Raw genomic sequence first — 17,334 nt, 5'->3', positions numbered from 1 at the left:
AGTACGCATCCCTGCCAAGGCCAGAGCAGACGGGGAAAGGATATAAATGTGTCAGTATTTGGGGAGAGAAAACACATAAATGCACATGGTGACTCTCTTAACTCCGAGGCTCAGCGTGATGCTAATTCATTTGGGTGACATTTAGAAAGCTGCCCCCACCATAAATAATGTACAGATAGTGGGGGGTATCTCTGACAGACACCAGGTTGGAAAAAAATGGTCTGAAAGAATGCACATCAGATTTTACAGGTGCTTGGGACATTAATGTACAGTGATGAATGACCTTTGTGCCGAAGGTTGACATAATGCTGAATGGAATGTTTTGTTTATATCTGGTACCACATTTATTGACCAGCACCAAAGGCTAGGACCAAGCTGGGATTTGAACATTCTCTACTTTCTTTTCTTTTCTTTTTTCCTCCTTCCGTGTAAACTGTTTTCTGTCTCCCACTCCCCCACATGCAGCAGTTCCTAAGCTGTTTCACAGATACTATCCCATAAGACAGATCGCTGTCTTAAAGGGGAAAAAGTTAGAGCTAAGTATTCATTACCAGAGGTGCTGTTTTTGATGGAGAAGTATGAAAAATTAAGCAGAGAAGGGCTTTTAAAGCCACATTTATCGTACATCTTTAATCTTAGCTTGTCATCTCCGATGTGTCTACAGTTAAGCTGCTCATGACTAATAGTGAGAGGGCCCGTAGATAAAAATCACAAAATCAGAAATACAAGAGAACGAACGCTAAGTCAGCCATGCCATCTGAAACATAGCAAAGCCTTGATCCCATAGCCTCCTCTCCAGTGTGCACAGAAACAAAGTTACACAGCAAAAATGAAGGGGACTTTTAGTACAGACACTCCAGAGACAGTTTCTCTTTTGTCACTAAGTGTGGAAAATGACCACACTTTGGAATTTTTTTTCTAAGTCCTTAGCAGCATATTTCTCTCATAATGGAAGCTACTGTGTCTAAATTCTCACCATTTCTTGAATAAGGCTGGGCAGTCACCATTGACCTTACTGTGGCCGTGGAGAGAGTTCTGCTGTGTTGTATTTAGTTGCTTTTACTCATCTGCTCATTTGTTTATATTGTCATCTATTCATTCACTTGACAAATATTAACCAAATATTTACACTTTGTCAAATTTTCAAAAGGATACAGAGACACAACAAAGTACTTCCAGATGGTTTAAAAATAATAGAATCAATAAAGCAGGTGTAAAAGACTCTGAGCACAAAGCCAAAGAATTTCCAAGGCCTTAAAAGGTGACAGCGAATGGAGCAGGCAGGTACAGAGACCCTATCATTGACTTTAATGGGGAATCTCTGGTTCTAGGTCTGAGACGTGGTCATTTCTGTGCTGATCCTTAAAGGGACCTCGATTCCAGAGATCAGTACAGAATAAAGTTGTGTGGGTGCAAAGAAGACAAAGAAGGGCAGGAAGGAAGAGAAGGAGGTGATTCTGGGGACAATGAATGTAGTCGCCAAGCTAAGTGACTGACAGGTCGCTATTTTATAAGATCACTCCACATGTGCTCTCTAGTGACTGTTAGACTCTATGGAATTATCACATACGATAGTCTCCAGGCTGAATAGTGGCTTTCTTGAATTGTTTCAGCATATTATGTCTTATGTGATAAACATATACAGTTTTGTCAATAAAATAATATAATACAAATATAAAACTTCTTAAAGAAGATAAAGCAATAGAAACTAAGTTAGGATCAGACAAGAGACCTAAGAGACCAAAGGCCTAGCCTTTAGTAAGTAATGAAAAATGGGAAGTCTTTTGCAAAATCACCTTTGGTCCCAATTGTACTAAAAAAAGTGCTGTGTATGATTGATTGGAAGAAGAGATAGCGGATGGTGAAGTCCCGAGGAGAAGGATAAGATTCCCCTTGAAGAGACTGGAGATGCACACAGCACATCAGAAAGGTATTTCCTGGAGGCGCTGCAGCACAGTAGACCTCCAGGGTTTAGCTGCAGAGTGGGAGAGCGGATAGATACAGGCATGGAGTAGGAGGCGTGGTATGCCGGGTTCTGGACAGCAGAATGGTTACCTGTTTCTGCCGAGTCATGTTGCGTTCCCCTTCAAATCTTTGATCTACAACACAGTGTAGAGGAGCCTTGAATCACCACGGTACTGACAAAAGCTAGCTGTTTGCTGTTATAATGCCTAGTAGGGAACCGGAAAAGCCAGTAGCACTTTTCTTCGCCATACACACTTCTACTAAAGCATGCATTAAACACGTATCCAAATTTATTTCTTAACCATAAAACATTTAAATGCATGAAAGGTGAGTGATATTTTTAATGTCTTTACCTGAAGCATAATTACATCATTTCCTCTTCTCTTTCCTCTGCCCAGATCCCCCCAGTTACCCTCAAACCCCGTTTACATGCTCGCACTCTTAACTTTCTCTTTGAATGTGTTTGTTATATAAATGTGTGTGTGCGCACACATCTGTCTGTCTGTGTATCATCTATCTATCTATCTATCTATCTATCTATCTATCTATCTATCTATCATCTATCTATCTCTATCCATCTCTAGCTATCTGTACAGAGCGAGCGAGAACCTGCTGAATCTCTAAGTATATGACTTCAAGGCTGAATAATGTCTCCCAGCACACTTTTCTTTTAGTTTGATAATTTCAATTACTTTATTTTCCCAACCAATACTAAACATAACACAGGGCGAATATTCCTCATCTGAAATATTTTAAACCTCAACTGTTGCGTTATTTCAGATTATTCTTAAACCTCGGAATATTTGCAAATATTTGATAAGCTGTGTTGCAGTGACGCTGGAGTCTAAACGCAAATTTCATTTGTTCCGTGTACATCTCAAGCACACGTTCTGTAAATCATTTTATATGCTATTTTTAGTGCATTTTGAGTTCTATTCACTCCATTAGGTAGGTTAATGTGTAGAATTGGTGTTTAAAACCTACATATTTTGGAGCATTTCATATTTTGAATTTTTCATTAGAAGTGGTCAACCTATTTCTGAAATATATGCTATTACACTGAGAAAAAATATGCAGAGGACTTTGAACCAATATTAGTTTCTGTCAAAAAACAGTGCTAAACTTTTAAGCTACTTGCTCGTGTTTTAAAGTAAATTGTTTAAAATATTTTATCTCAGTTATTTTTCTCACATATTCAATGTAAAACTTCACTCCACGGTAACTCCCATTTTTCAGTGTGGAGCTAACGCCTGTAAACATTCATATCCTGCTTTGTCCTCTGTTCATCTGTCCTCTGTATTCTACTTTGCTGGCTTTGGACACTTTAAGATCATGACTGGAGTGTAACAGCTTTCCATGTCAGTGTCACTGCCAGAAATAATAGTAAAGAGATTGAATTCAACACTTACTATTTAGCCCCACATTTCCAAAGGAGCCCCACCACATCCTGCCGTATTTATATAAACTCAGAGTCCATGATTAAGAAGCATTGTGAGGCCCAAGCACACTGTTGGTTGGTGATCACTCATGGGCCATCTTGTCATCTCCAACTAAACACGGTCTGACATTCAGCCTTTGATAAACAAGGCAGCATTAGACACAGACCATGGTACGGGCACCTGATACTTTGAACGTTTGGATAAAGGCAGGCAGAAGTAGAACAGGCAAATGATAAACATCAAATTCCACACCACCTCTGAAGGAGCGAAAGAATCCTGGGTACCCACGGCTGGTGACAGATAGGCACCCACATCTCAATGTTTTGGAAATACTTGGGCAGTGACGGCGTTTTGAATGTCGCTTTCTTCACACTGAAACATGAACTGTGGTGACGGTGTGGACACTGTGGCCACAGGAGGTGTGGTCCCTTCTCTTAACACTACATTTGCTTTGGACTGGCTGAAAATAAAGCTCTGGTATTTACTAGTGTGGCACATCTTGTTGTTTTTGTTGTTCTTACTCTTAAGTTTTGACTGTTACCCATAGTTGTCTCCTGGACTCTATAATATGTTGTACATATTAGATCTGGCCTTCCGTTTGGCAATTTGCTTCTGATTGTGATTCTTTTACGTTCTCTGAATGAATCCTCTGCCATTTATTTGTGAAACCTTCATTTAATAACAGAATGATAAAAATTAGAATTTCATCTTTTGGAAATTTATTCACAGAAACTATAAAATATGCAAATATAAGAACCTTTAGCAAGAACAAGCGATAGATATCTCTTCCTTTACCCACATTCATTGTTTCCTGCCTCACTACTAAGACCTGAAAGGAATAGAATCATTTGTGTGTGTGTGTGTGTGTGTGTGTGTGTGTGTGTGTGTGTGTGTGTTGCTTTTTGTATAAGGGGTACATGGTACACGTGTTTGTGTGTACACAGGTAGAGGCCAGAGGACAACTTTAGATGCCATCTTCGGTAATGCCCTCCACCCCTTGTGAGGAGTCAAGGTCTCTTACTTGACTGTAGCTCACCAGTTAGCTGGATTGATGTCATGCCTGGGTGCTGGGAATCAAACTTAGGTATTAGTGCTTGTGAGGCAAACACATGACGGATTTAGCCATCTTCCCAAGTGTCTGTCATGATCCTTTTAAGACTGGTCCAAGTTACCCTGCTAATAATTTAGTGAAGCTTGAGCAACAATGAAGTCTATGCTGTATGTTTTCTGTAGGGTTCTAGACCACAGCCTTGGCTATTGGAATCTTTGGATAACCCAAAAATCTGTATTAGAATCTCTGTATTGGTTCTGATGTGCATGTGTGGGCAAGTGCATATGTGTATGTGTGCGTGTATGCACATGCATAGTGGAATGATCAGTTCTGAATAATTAATAAATGGCTTACCCATAGTTATAAATTTTCCATCAAGTGCATCCACTCTCTATTTATTTATTTATTTATTTATTTTATTTATTTATTCATTCATTTATTTTTATGAGTACACTGTTGCTATCTTCAGACACACAAGAGGGCATTAGATCCTATTACAGATGGTTGTGAGTCACCACGTGGTTGCTAGGAATTGAACTCAGGACCTCTGGAAGAGCAATTAATGCTGTTAACCAACCGACGTCTTTAATTATTTCACCACATTGCCTAAGAGATCTCTCGAAATTTATTCTTCCTAATGATGCATTTCTTTGCCTTGTTGCCTCTTCTCCATTCCGTCCGGCATAATATACATACATGACAATATTTGTACAAGCACACACATGTTATCTGTGTAAATTCCTGCCTTGCCTTCTTAATTCCCGGTTTTTTCTTTCTTTCTAGCAGAAAACAGTCTAAGGAGGTTAGCATTGTTGGGGTTTTATTCTTCTCTCTTATTAATATGAAAAATTGACTACTTAGTGGGAAGTTTTGTGATCACTAAAATTTAAATAGAACTAGCCTATTTGTATAATGTATAATAATTCACCTAAAATGCAAAATTTCAAAATATAAGAAAGAATGGATGCTTTGAAGATAGCTTTACAGCTTCAGTTACAAGGAGAAACATTTTACCCATTTATGGTATTTGGGTCCATTTTATAGGTCAGATAATCACTTCTTTCATTTTGAGGATGTAGAAACAGGCTTACAGCATGCGTGTGGCTTCTTAAAGATTGCTACCTAGGTCTACATTAGATTATCCTAGAAATTAAATTGTTTAACTGTTTATATATTAAAATTGTTCTTAATGTTTTAAAATATAATTCTTAGCCAAAATAAATCTCTCCCCTGCACAAATATTTAGATAAAATAATCTTGCTGAGTGAACAGGTCTGCGGAAAGAGAAAGCATGTGTTTCTTTTATCGGCTGCAGCCACATGGCTAGTGTAATAGATCTGCGTTGGATCATAAAGGAAGTCTATGCTAACGCAAGCCAGAGAAAAGCTCAGCACAGAGCGAGAAGGTGTTCATGAAGCCCCACTCCTAGCTGAGGACCTATAGGCAGTTGATAGCTGCTAGGAGATGGAGCGTTAGTTTTCTTTAAAGATATGGCTGCTGGTGGGGCGACCCCACACTCTAGAGTGTCTGAATGATACAAATTGGACTCTTTTTTTTTTTTTTTAAAGAGGACATAAAGTTGGGTGGATAGGGAAGCAGTATGCAGATCTAGGGTGGATTGGGTAAAGGGTGAATTTGATCAAAATATACAGTGTGAAATTCTCACAGATAAAGGAAAAAAAGGATTTGACTTTGAGACAGGACGTGTGTACCATTCTGCAAAAGCATCGTTGAAAAGGCTGTGGAAATCATACAGATGGCCATCAAGGGCTACATTTTGTAACTTAACATAGTTTTTTGATATTCACATTCAACTTTAAGTGCTTACTTTGTTTAAATCTGTTTGATAAATAGAATTTTTACATTTATAACAAGCTCTTGGTATGTGTAATTAATACATTCCGGGGTGTTGGCCCTTTTGGGGGGATTTAGCAATGGCAGGGTCAAGTCCAACTCTTGGTCTTCTGCTGTGAGTTTGTAGTGCATGGGATGTGGTCTGGTCACCAAGGCCACCTGTCTGAGACAGACAGAGAAGAATTCCTCAATAGGATGTGATCAATGTGGGCTTCAGTAGGCTTTCCCCCTTGGTGTTTGCATAATTCGGGTAAGGATTTACAAAATGGTTGTAGCCTCCTCTGTAGCAAATTTGCAGGATAGAAGTTAGGCTACATAGCAAGGAGCTGCCAAGCCTAAATCAACGGATGCAGTCCTAGAAGGTGGCTAAGCACGCCCATGACCTGGAAGGCAAACTGCTGGTAACCTGGGACTGTGTCCTCTGGCCACTGGTGTCATCCGAACCATGGGAGCAGTTGGAATTCATTTGTTGGGGCTGCTGGAGAGACGTCCGAAGACTGAGTGGCTCCAATGACAGGCACATGTCCTTCTAGGGTTGGAGGCTGGAATTCCAAAGGTCCAAGTTCTGGCAGAGCTAGACTTCAGCGCGCTCTCCTGTTTTGACCTAAGCTCTCTAACTTCTTAATGTGTCATCCAATTACCTTTGAAGAGTGAGAGATCTGTGGCATTTCTTTCTCATTCTATAAATACATCAGTTTTTATCAGGGTAAGGTCCAATGGTTGACCTTGTGTAACCTCAATTACTTCTTTAAAGTCCCTGTCTGCAAATAGAGTCACACTGAGGAGGCGAGGATTCAATAGGACGGAATTGGCAAAGGAGGCACTGTAATCCAGCTACCTTGCTGGATAATTAACTAAATAAAATATTTGGTCCCTTTTGACGGTGAATTTTCCTGGTCTAAGGTTTCTGAAAATACGTTCTAAGGATATCAATCTCTTAGATAGTCCTTATAACAAGATTTGTATGGTTTAAATAGATTTGGAGAATTTCGCTCACTTGGAGAATCACATTATATTTTAGCATGTCAAAATTTCTGAGATGTATTTCAGAAAAGAAAGCTGTTTAACTATATTTAATCCAATTTCTTTCTATATATTGAATGCAAAGTAGGTCCAGACGACCTCTCCCTGTTAAAAATAAAAATCCAAACCTGTATAATTTTTACTTTAGACAATGTGTCCAAACCCATATTGAAAGCCAAATCAGAGATGGTAAGGACTAACTGGCTTTTGTTTTTTCCCACTTGGTGTCTGGACTTTACTCTAGATTATCAGGAAATAGATATTTCTGTATAAACAAAAAAAAACTTTATCATTGTGATATCAACAAAAATTAAAATCCTGTCTATTAAAAGATAAGATTTATCCATGTAGAAATCATATAGAAGGGAGAAGGTCTTTTGATGTATATAAGCTTAGAAACTGATAAGAAAGTAGAGATGAGAAACAACGGGAGGAGAGAGAATTCCTAAGAAAGACGGGAGCTACCGTGAAGACATGACATCATCTCTTCTATGGTTAAGGATAAATTTACAGCTCACTTTAAACTGGCTTGTGCACTAACCCAGCAATCTTCAGCTCTAGACATGTTGACAGAGAAGGTGGGCTGTCACTCTTCCACATTGACACAAGCAATGGGATTTTGTTATTTATTTTCTTTAGTCATTTATCCATTGGTGGATATGTAAAAGTCAGCTAACAGCTTTATTCGTCTTCTAAATAACTACAGGATTCTAAAACCTTCATTGAGATACATACAAATTTCACAGTCTGACCACAATATGTCTGGGGTAAGTGTTCACCACCAAGGTCAAGGGAAGAAAGAAACAGTCACATAGGTGACTCTGAGCCAACTGAAAGGTCCTGCCTGTCAAAGGCTGAGATGGTTTGCTTTGTTTCAGAACTGCCTGAAAGGAACGTACCTGGGTGAGATTTTTGAAACACAGTATTGTCTCTCCTTTATGGCAACCCTAGGGAGAAAACCTGTGTTTCTTTTTGGAGCCTGGCATTTAAGAGAATCCATAGCAGATTAGAAGCCAACCAGAGCCCGCTACTCAGTCTAGCTAAGCCGTATGTCCTCCGTCTATCATGTGTGGACATGACCGGCAAGTCCTCACTCACTAATTGCATTGTGTATTGTCCTTTAGGCCAAACTTTCCAGTAGAAATATAACACAGACCTGCCCCACTCCTCAGTCTAACTTTCGAGTAGTCATATTAAAAAGCACAAACAGAAAAAAATTGATAACCACTATTTACCATAATCAATAAAAATTTTACCGTAACCTATAAACAACTACAATATAAATGGGGGATTCTGCATTTTGCCTTTAATATGCCACACTTCGGAGCGTCAGTGTCCGCTGTGGGCAAACGTTGGCACAGCTGCAGCATGGCATTCCACCTGGAGAACTGGACAGCCCGCCTCTCTGTCCTGACACCCTGGATGGTCTTTATTTTTTCCATGTTGATTAATTGGGACATTTGTCTGGATGTTTAGCATTCCATTATCTTCACACACAGGCTTTTTTCCTAGATGATTCTGTACACTACTTCTCATACTTATTTGCTTATAACTACCGAATACTTTCTTTGGTAAACTTGTCAGTTATATCCAACTGTCCCAGCTAGGGAGACTAATAAAAGCTAAGTAAAAGCATTTGTATCTGAATTTAGCATCTAAACTCACGCATATATATGCATATATGATATATATTTATATATCATACATAAATTTTTGTTTTCTCTACTGAAATCATATTACCTCAGCTAGCAGGGTGCAATCTGCCAAAGTGAGGCCTTTGACTCTTATACACACCCCATGCCTTAGGTGTGTTGTACATTTCATGGGGCTTCTGCTCATGTTTGGGGTGAAGTGCATGTGTACTGAAGAGTTGAAATTGTACTTACGTACATAGAAACTAGGACTTCCGAATTGACATGTTCCAACTCTTCTCACGATAGAAGGCTTCCTTAGTAATACTACATATTATCTAATCCTTCTCAAAATAAGTCAGACTTGGGAATGATAACGACCCCTCCCAAGATGAAGAAAATTAAAATGGATATTTCTTAAGACTTTTTTCACATTTATCCCCACATACCTACTGCTTGGAATAGAGAATGCCTTCAGTGTGTTTTGCGTGCAATGGTTCTAAGTCTTAAAAACAGTCTCTTCTAGGGGGAAAATGAATATCACGTTTCTGAGTTAATAAAACCTGAGCTGCCTTTGCAATCTATCCTCACTGTATTGTTAATATGTTCTGGGCATCACACCGGAGAGAGAAAGCATGAGCAGCTGACCCAAAGTAAATCAGACCGAAAATATTATCCAAGATATGTGTCTGTCTATGAAAGAGAACATTTTTATAACAGTGTGTGCCCTGCGTCTCAGAGCAGACATGGTAAATCTTAGTCGAGGACCACCACTGTGTGTGAGGGGCAAGAATCCAGGCTTTATTTGCTGGATAATAAATGACCACGGCTCTGGAAAGAACTCAGCTGCCTCAGACTGGCCAAATCAAACCGTCTGAGTCCAACCCCCTCAATCCACCTGTACGCACCCCGCCTTAGTCCACGGCCGTTCAGCAGAAGCGTGCTTTTGTCTTCGGCTGAAAGACCCTTTGGTTTAAATTATGAAGTTTCTCTGGTTTTCTTTTTTAAAGTAAAATAAATGCTGTCGTGGTTACTAGTGTAAGATGTTGTTAAAATACACAGGTTCTGCCCCATTTCCAGCGAAACGCTGTGACAAGAATGCTTGTTTATTGTTACTTGGCCTGAAGCTGAATTGGGCAGGTAGAGGAGGCAGGATTCCCTTTCTCCTTCCCTGTGCATTTCAGTGTCACTCGAAGGCTGTCCCAAAAGTCTGTAGTTAGAACTGCAAAGCCTAAGGTACCAAGTGACTTAGAACACTGGCTGTCCTGTCGGGATGGACTGGGAGGGCTGCAGCCTACGGGACAAAGTGAATCCTCCGAGCTTCACAAAAGTCATTGCTCAGGGGGAACTGTTTCCAACGTTGATCCATTTCAGGACAGAGAAAGTGGAAATTTGCGCTAAAGGAACACATAGCAAAATCTGCTCTGAGCACAGGTTGGTCTGGATTAATAATTCACTCCCATTATCTGTCAAGTTGGATTTTATGGCGAGGCCATGGCAGGCTGTAACAGAAAGCACTATTAAAGTTGCTGGGGTGGCCATCTTTCATGGGACTGCTCGTTGGACAGTTGCTGAGAAAAACTGACTGGTTGCTTGAATTTTAATTAATTGGCCAGCTGAGAATTATGATGACGTGTTCGAAATAATGATTTATAGGAAGAAAGCTTCACCTGCCCAGTATTTAGCAGATCTTTTCAAAAACTGTGATTATGCCAGGCAGGCAGCTGTATTTATAGTCTGAGGAGGTGAATTGTTAACATCATTATAAGATTTAAATATACAAGAAGTACACCTTTGCAAGATTAATTATATATTGTTTGTGAATGTTAAAAAGTAAAGATAATAGTTTGGACTGGGGGGAAGAGATTCATGTTTGTTTCTGAGTTTTGTTTGTCCTAAGACCTTTGCTTGGTAAAACAACGCTAGAGTCCTCGCCTCAGTAGACTGAAACTGAAGTTTACCAGAAGAGCAGGCAAGGATCACATGAAAATATGTGAATCTTTCCATATTTTGTTCTTGCCTGCAGATAAAACCATTAAAGTGTTCTCTACATAAACAAGAGAGTGGTACAGAGAAACAGAGAAACAATTAAGATTTACCGATTTCTTAGCTGCTAGGAACTGGACTCTAAAGCACAATATAGTTCCGTTTGGAAATTGGGTGGAATTGGGTTTCCACAACAGTAAACTGATGGGAGAATCAGCTACAGACATGGAGCCAAATTTAGGGCTCTGAGCCCGGAGTCTGTGCTTTGGCTTGTCTTCTAAAGCACCACGGGACAAAAGCATGCCTTGGAGGGAAAATAAAGAAGTTACCTTTGCTCAAAATGTCATGTGTGACATCTGTGAACTTAGAAACACTTTATAAGTGTCCTTTCAACATATCAAATAGGGCAGCCACACTATTTGTTCATAGTGGACCCTGGCCCTTCCTGATAGAAGACTGAGACAGACGTCTGTCTGCCTGAGGATGTAAGAATGTCTTTTAGCATATGTAAAATTTCCTCATGGCTTTTTTCTCCCGTGTGGTTTATTTAAGTCTTGGTCGTTTCTCAAGGCCTAGCTCTTGCCTTACTGAGTCCTTCTTTGCGTTCTCCAATCCAACTCATTCCAGGCTGAAGGCAGAGTCATCTGGGCTCCACAATAATCCCTCTAAGCCAGCTGTGACAGTCATTTTGTCTTGCTACGTGCCACACGTGTGCCTCTCTTGTTCCCATTTGCCTTCGCTGTCTCTAGTTCAGGACCCACATGTGGACATGTTTTAGGATATCACCTTAACAAGTGGGACACCTTGTCTTACCTCTGGTCACTCTTGAGCAAGTTTAATGACAGAGGTGGAGAAGGGACCATGGCCCTGAGCTGCACCTGGAGTAGGAGTGTCTTTGTTTCTTTGAAATTGGAATTTCAGAGTTAGTTGGCTCATCCCTTAAAAGGCAAACCTTTATTGTCAGTGAGTTAGGATCAACCTTTCCCTTCCTTTCTCCTTCATTTTATTTATTACAGGTGTGGTGATGATAATTTCATATTCGATATAAAAGTCTTACATAAGGGTTTTCCAGTTGACTCATCACCCTTGCTACCAGTAGATATAACTAGGTTTCTTAGCCTGCATTTTGAGTGTTAGCTTATGCTCAGTGGGAGACACTGACAGGAAGTGTGATCTCACGTCCTGCTTCCAGTTCCCAAGAAGCCACTTGGACTAGACTTTGTAGGACTCTCAAGACTGCACAAGAACCATGGGGTTCGGTACAAATGGGTGGAACTTGACTGAACCACATTTCCAGATAGTAATCGTTTTTGCGTTTTGAGTGGAGAGGTTTGTCATGAAAGCTTTGTCCCCTGGGGTGTATAGGAGGAGACCTACGACCAGTAGGTTGAACTATAATTAAAGACAGCAAGGCAAGGCTTCTCCGCGAGAAAGAGTGTGCTTCTGAATCTTTCTCACTTATGGAGCAAATGTTAAGCCAGCTGCCTATAACAATGTAAGTACCTGATGAACTAAAGAAAATCTAGAATCAACAGGGGAACATTTTTATAATCAAAGTCACCATTCTGTTATGGAAAGTTGACTCCTAAATTACCACCTTGCAAGGCCCGGAATGAACTGGCCCTTCTGTGTCTCCACAAAATAATTATTGCCCATTCCCGCTCCCAAATACCACAAATATAGGCATAAATTTGGAACTTGGAAAATGCTTGGGGACCAGAAACTAACACCCCCATATTAAAATCCTTTCCTTAGAACACAGTAGAGGCTGACAGTTAAAGGGGACCATAATGTGAGCTTATTTGATGAGGTGGACTGACGATTCGCTCCATGACAGACATAACACTTACGTCTTTGCTTATGTCAGCTTATGAGCAAGGCAAGACGTCAAACATACAGCATGTTACTTCATTTCATAATTTCTTTTGGCTGACTGGAAAGAGACTAGTGTGATCCTCTTTGGCTAAACATACGAAGGAAAAGGACGTTGCGTGATCCTTATGTTTATTGTGGTTCCTCACCACACCCCACAAGACTGGCTGCTTCCTTCCCCCAATGCTTTCACCGCCTTCCAAGTTTTCTGTCCCTGCAGAAGATTAAAATCACAATATTTTGTTGCATAGCTAGACAGAATAACTGAAAATACTTTTATTTGTCTTCCTTTCAAATATGTCTGATAAAAAGCCTAGATTAAAATAATTAAAATGTTTTCCATTGCAAACCCCTGAGGCAAAAGCAGAAAACTGTAGTACCGTATTTGTCCACTAGGTGGCAGCACGGCTCTGCTTCCTGTTCCATTCCCTTCAGGGACCGTTTACTTTCTCTTAGTAATTCGTACCTGTATAGAGTGTGTTTTTATTTGTTTATTTTGTTCCTGGAATTTTACTAAATATAACCAAAGTTATTCCTATCACAATAGTTCAGGTAAAAGCATAAAAACAGGTGCTGTGCCATTGAATTTTAGGCTTTGTAAAATGAATTTAAGTCTCAAAAAGGAATTTCTTTTCTTGGTCAACTTTTGTGAATTTGTGTTGATCATAAAAGATGAGCCACGCTTGAAATAAGAGAAAAAATTGGGAATATAAATAAACTGAAAGTGATGCTAAAATAGTTGCAATGTATTAAGAGCAAAATTTTCCTAGTTTTGTTATTGTAAGGATTTGAAGTTATTTCTCTCTTGGTGTTGTGCATGTAACTTCATACACCTTTGTCTTTGTTTCATCTAATTATATTTAACTTCATTTGGAGAGGTTCTCAGCGTATCATACTTTTTATGCTTGTTATAGCGCTTAAGTTGGAGGCAAATGCTAAAATACACATTTAAAATACTTATAACACACATTTCTCAAAGGTTTCCTTATTTCTTTGTTTCCTTGAAACAAATGAAAAATTTTGAATGTCAGTAGTTGATATTTTAACTATTATTGAAGTACATCATGAATTTATTCTAAATTCATCGAAAGTATGGTTTTATTTAATTTTATATATTCTAAGCTACACAGGGAGAACATAATATAAAAATCTCAGGCAGTAACTAAGTATATACAAAGGTCTTCCTTATAGAAATCACCATTAAAACCCTAAGCAATAGTATAAAATTATTTATCTAAAGGCTGGGGCCTACGATTGAAGATTTATATCAAAATTGCAAGGACTTAATTTGAATTTCTTTGGCGTTATCTTGATATTTTAAAAGCTAGTTCTGTTACTGTAGTATTTCTGTTTCCAGTGTCAAATACATAGCAGATATTTTCTCAGCACTATTTTGTATGATTTGAAAACAAGGAAAGCCAGAAAATGTGGGCATCTTAAAGTGTATATTTAAACTAGTGCGATGAATAGACTTCTGAAATTGACAGAGGAGTTCTTTCATCTGCATTACGGGATAGCTGGCTGATCTCCCTGGTTGTGTGCCCTTCAGGGAAGACTTTGCTGTGTCCTCGCCGGCTCCACATTGCTTCGTTACTTTGTGTCGGAATTCTTGGTTTTATTCTCTGCCATACTTTCCGAACCCCTGTGCTGACCTCCACAGAACACCATTCTCTTGCTTTGGATTCATTTGTTTCTTTGATTCTGCAGAAGTATCTGCGTACTTAAGGAAAAGGAACGGGATGAAGTACTGTTTAATCTGAAACAGAGGTCCTTAAACTCCGTCTCAGAAGCAAGATCAAATGACCTAGCCAGTCATTCTAGGTCTGCGATTCCTTCCCACCACTTTACTTGGGTTTCTCAGATCATCCCAAATCCTCGCTGGAACACTGTACCCTGTACTTTGTCCTTTCCCAGTATCAGACAATCATGATATGGCCAGGGTTCCTCTATCCAACTTCAAAGATGGTCATCTGTGAGTTTGGAATTCTTTGTTGTTGTGTTCAATAAAGAGATTTCAGTGTTGAATTCAACCCAGACCACAGAGTGATTAAATTCATTGTTTTTGATATGTTGCATGGTAAGAGATTGTGTAATCAGCTTGCTTGTAACTTTGCAACGTATTTTCTTAAAAAGAAAAAAAAAAAAAAACCTAGCCAGGCTGTTAACTCTGTATGACAGTTTGAAAGCGCAGGGAACATCCTGAGTTTCTATTGGATTTCAGCATCTGTAATGCTGACACTTGTAGCTCTTTAAAATCAAAATGTTGCCATTTCCCCATTGGCCCCTAGGTCTAAAAGTTTCGGTTTTAAACTCGGCTTTGGTTTTAAGAAAAACATCTTAACCTACACTTCAAGTTAGTAACTTTTTTTTTATCTAAAAAAAAATGTCATTTAGACCCTTATAGCTTAGCTTATTTTAATTCAAAAGTAAACCATGAAAAGAAGTCAGTTGTTTCAAACATAATTTGGTGCTCCTTTTTTTTAGGCTCCTGGGGAATTATGACTTAATGCATTAATTCAAAGCTGCCGTTGATAACAGTTTTCAAATTCGACCTTATGCAAGTATATTTATGGAGCTGCCACAATAGGCCCTCGGGAGGTCACATTCTAAAAGTACATGTATAGACTATGTGACAAAATACATTTGCACATAGATATGGTGATTTTCAAAAGTTGAGTTTGGTTACACTCTATGCACGCGTTGTGAATAGCGAGGTCTCATTAGAAAATGTGGTACGGGAGAGACGCAGATGTAAAAAGAGATTTGAAATAACTATAAACTAGATGTCCCCACATTCTTAGGGACCAATGCTGTGCATAGTCTCTGATCACTCATTTTACCTTTTTCTCATGTAGTGTTTTAATGGTGCTTATCTTTTTTTAAGGTTTTCATGCACTCCCCCCCAACCCATTCCATTTTCTTTTATGAGCTTAATAAATGGAAAGTTGGACTCTCTGCTTAATATATATCAAACAATTTCCCCCTCAAACAAACCATTAGTCTTTTGCATATTTAAAGTATCTTTTTTTTTTTTAAATAATATGGGACAACGAGGGGCATGTTGCAGCGAAGGAGAGAGGAGGGACGGGACTGGGTTCTGGGAGACTGATCAAGGTAACCTGGAGATGGCATGTCAGGGAGATTTAGATGGACAACAAGGTAACTATGGCTAAGAGAAAGAGGAACATTAATCATGTTTACCTGACAGAGCCATTTGCCGAGAATGCTGTCTTAAGGAGGAGTGCAGGAGAACATATTCATCACACGGTAGTCAGACCCTCACGAGAGGAATCTGCACACTGGAGAGTCCCTATTTACCTTTCCTCCTTCTGTGTCCAAGGTTTTTGACTAGGGAAAAATGAATTGCCATCTCCCTACCTCTTAAAAATAGATGAGCAAGGCTGCCTTGTGTTTTCCTGTGAATGAGTCTGACCACAAATTTAAATGTGCTAAAAATTGTTACAAATTAGACAGAATTTGTCAGAAAACCCTCACTTTAAAGCAAAGCTGTTATATGAAATTCCTCCTCTTAAACAAGGACCATGTTTGAAGGTTCTTGTTGATGACAAACATTCTCAAAGCAAATAATGCAGTGTGTTAATGTATCTAAAACACTTCACAGTTTCTTTCTATTCAAAACCTTTCAGAGGTACAACATGAGGCCACTTAACCAGAGCAAGCACAAAGGATCTTGTCCTGTGTGTGTGTGTGTGTGTGTGTGTGTGTGTGTGTGTGTGTGTGTGTGTGTGTAAATGGATGTTTTATTCATCATATGGACTGAAATACACACATCTTCTATTGACTGGTTTTTGTCAGATTTTGTTTGGAAGTTTATGAGATGAACAAAAATTCTTTGCAGTTGATTCTGTTTGGTGATTAAATGAGTAAAATAACCAGATGTGATCTCTGTGATCAAATAGGACCATCTGCCCACTGGCCCAATGAGTTGTTTGTTAGTATGTATCGGAAACTCAAAACCAATAAAGCAGGCAGGCGCAAGCCTGTTTGACCGTGTGTAGGCTGAGCTGAATGCGATGCAGACGTCTAAAGGGGTCACCGCAGAACCCCAGTCCTCTGCTTGTATTACCCAGGGCCCCAAAGCACTGTACACAGTCAAGGTGGACCTTCCCTTACGAGGAACCCTCATCCTCAGCAAGGAAACTCTGCCAAGTTTGCGCCCTACATCGAGAGATTCCTGTGGGATCCTGGTGGACGCCTGGGGCACAGGCTGCTCTGTTTCCAGCAGAGCTGCCGTGCTGCCTACCATACAAGGATCTGCTCAAATTTAACGTCTGTGTTGCTGTGGGAAGACTTCTTCAAGGACTGGGAAGGCAAGAAGGAATTCAGTTCTAGGTGTCTGTCACCAGGGTGTGTTTGACAAAACACGCACGAAGAGCAGTAAAGATGCTCCAGCCATGTTGCGACAGTTTCCTGAGGACCGGAGGGGGGGTAGTCTGCCGAACATATTGTGTGCTCGTGAGAAAATCATAGCAGTCCTCTCTCAGGACATGTT

The 17,334-nt window shown here is 39.6% G+C and overlaps 1 protein-coding gene across 1 annotated transcript in view; it reads left to right on the top strand.

The window, feature by feature from the left end:
- Slc25a21 (solute carrier family 25 member 21) overlaps nucleotides 1-17,334 on the top strand; it is a 505,498-nt gene that overhangs the window by 201,976 nt on the left and 286,188 nt on the right.

The sequence above is a fragment of the Rattus norvegicus genome, chromosome 6 (assembly GCF_021556685.1).
Source record: "Rattus norvegicus strain SHRSP/BbbUtx chromosome 6, alternate assembly SHRSP_T2T, whole genome shotgun sequence".
Taxonomy (NCBI): Eukaryota; Metazoa; Chordata; class Mammalia; order Rodentia; family Muridae; genus Rattus; species Rattus norvegicus.
The sequence above is the reverse complement of the archived record's forward strand: the minus strand, read 5'-3'. Positions and strand labels throughout refer to the sequence as shown.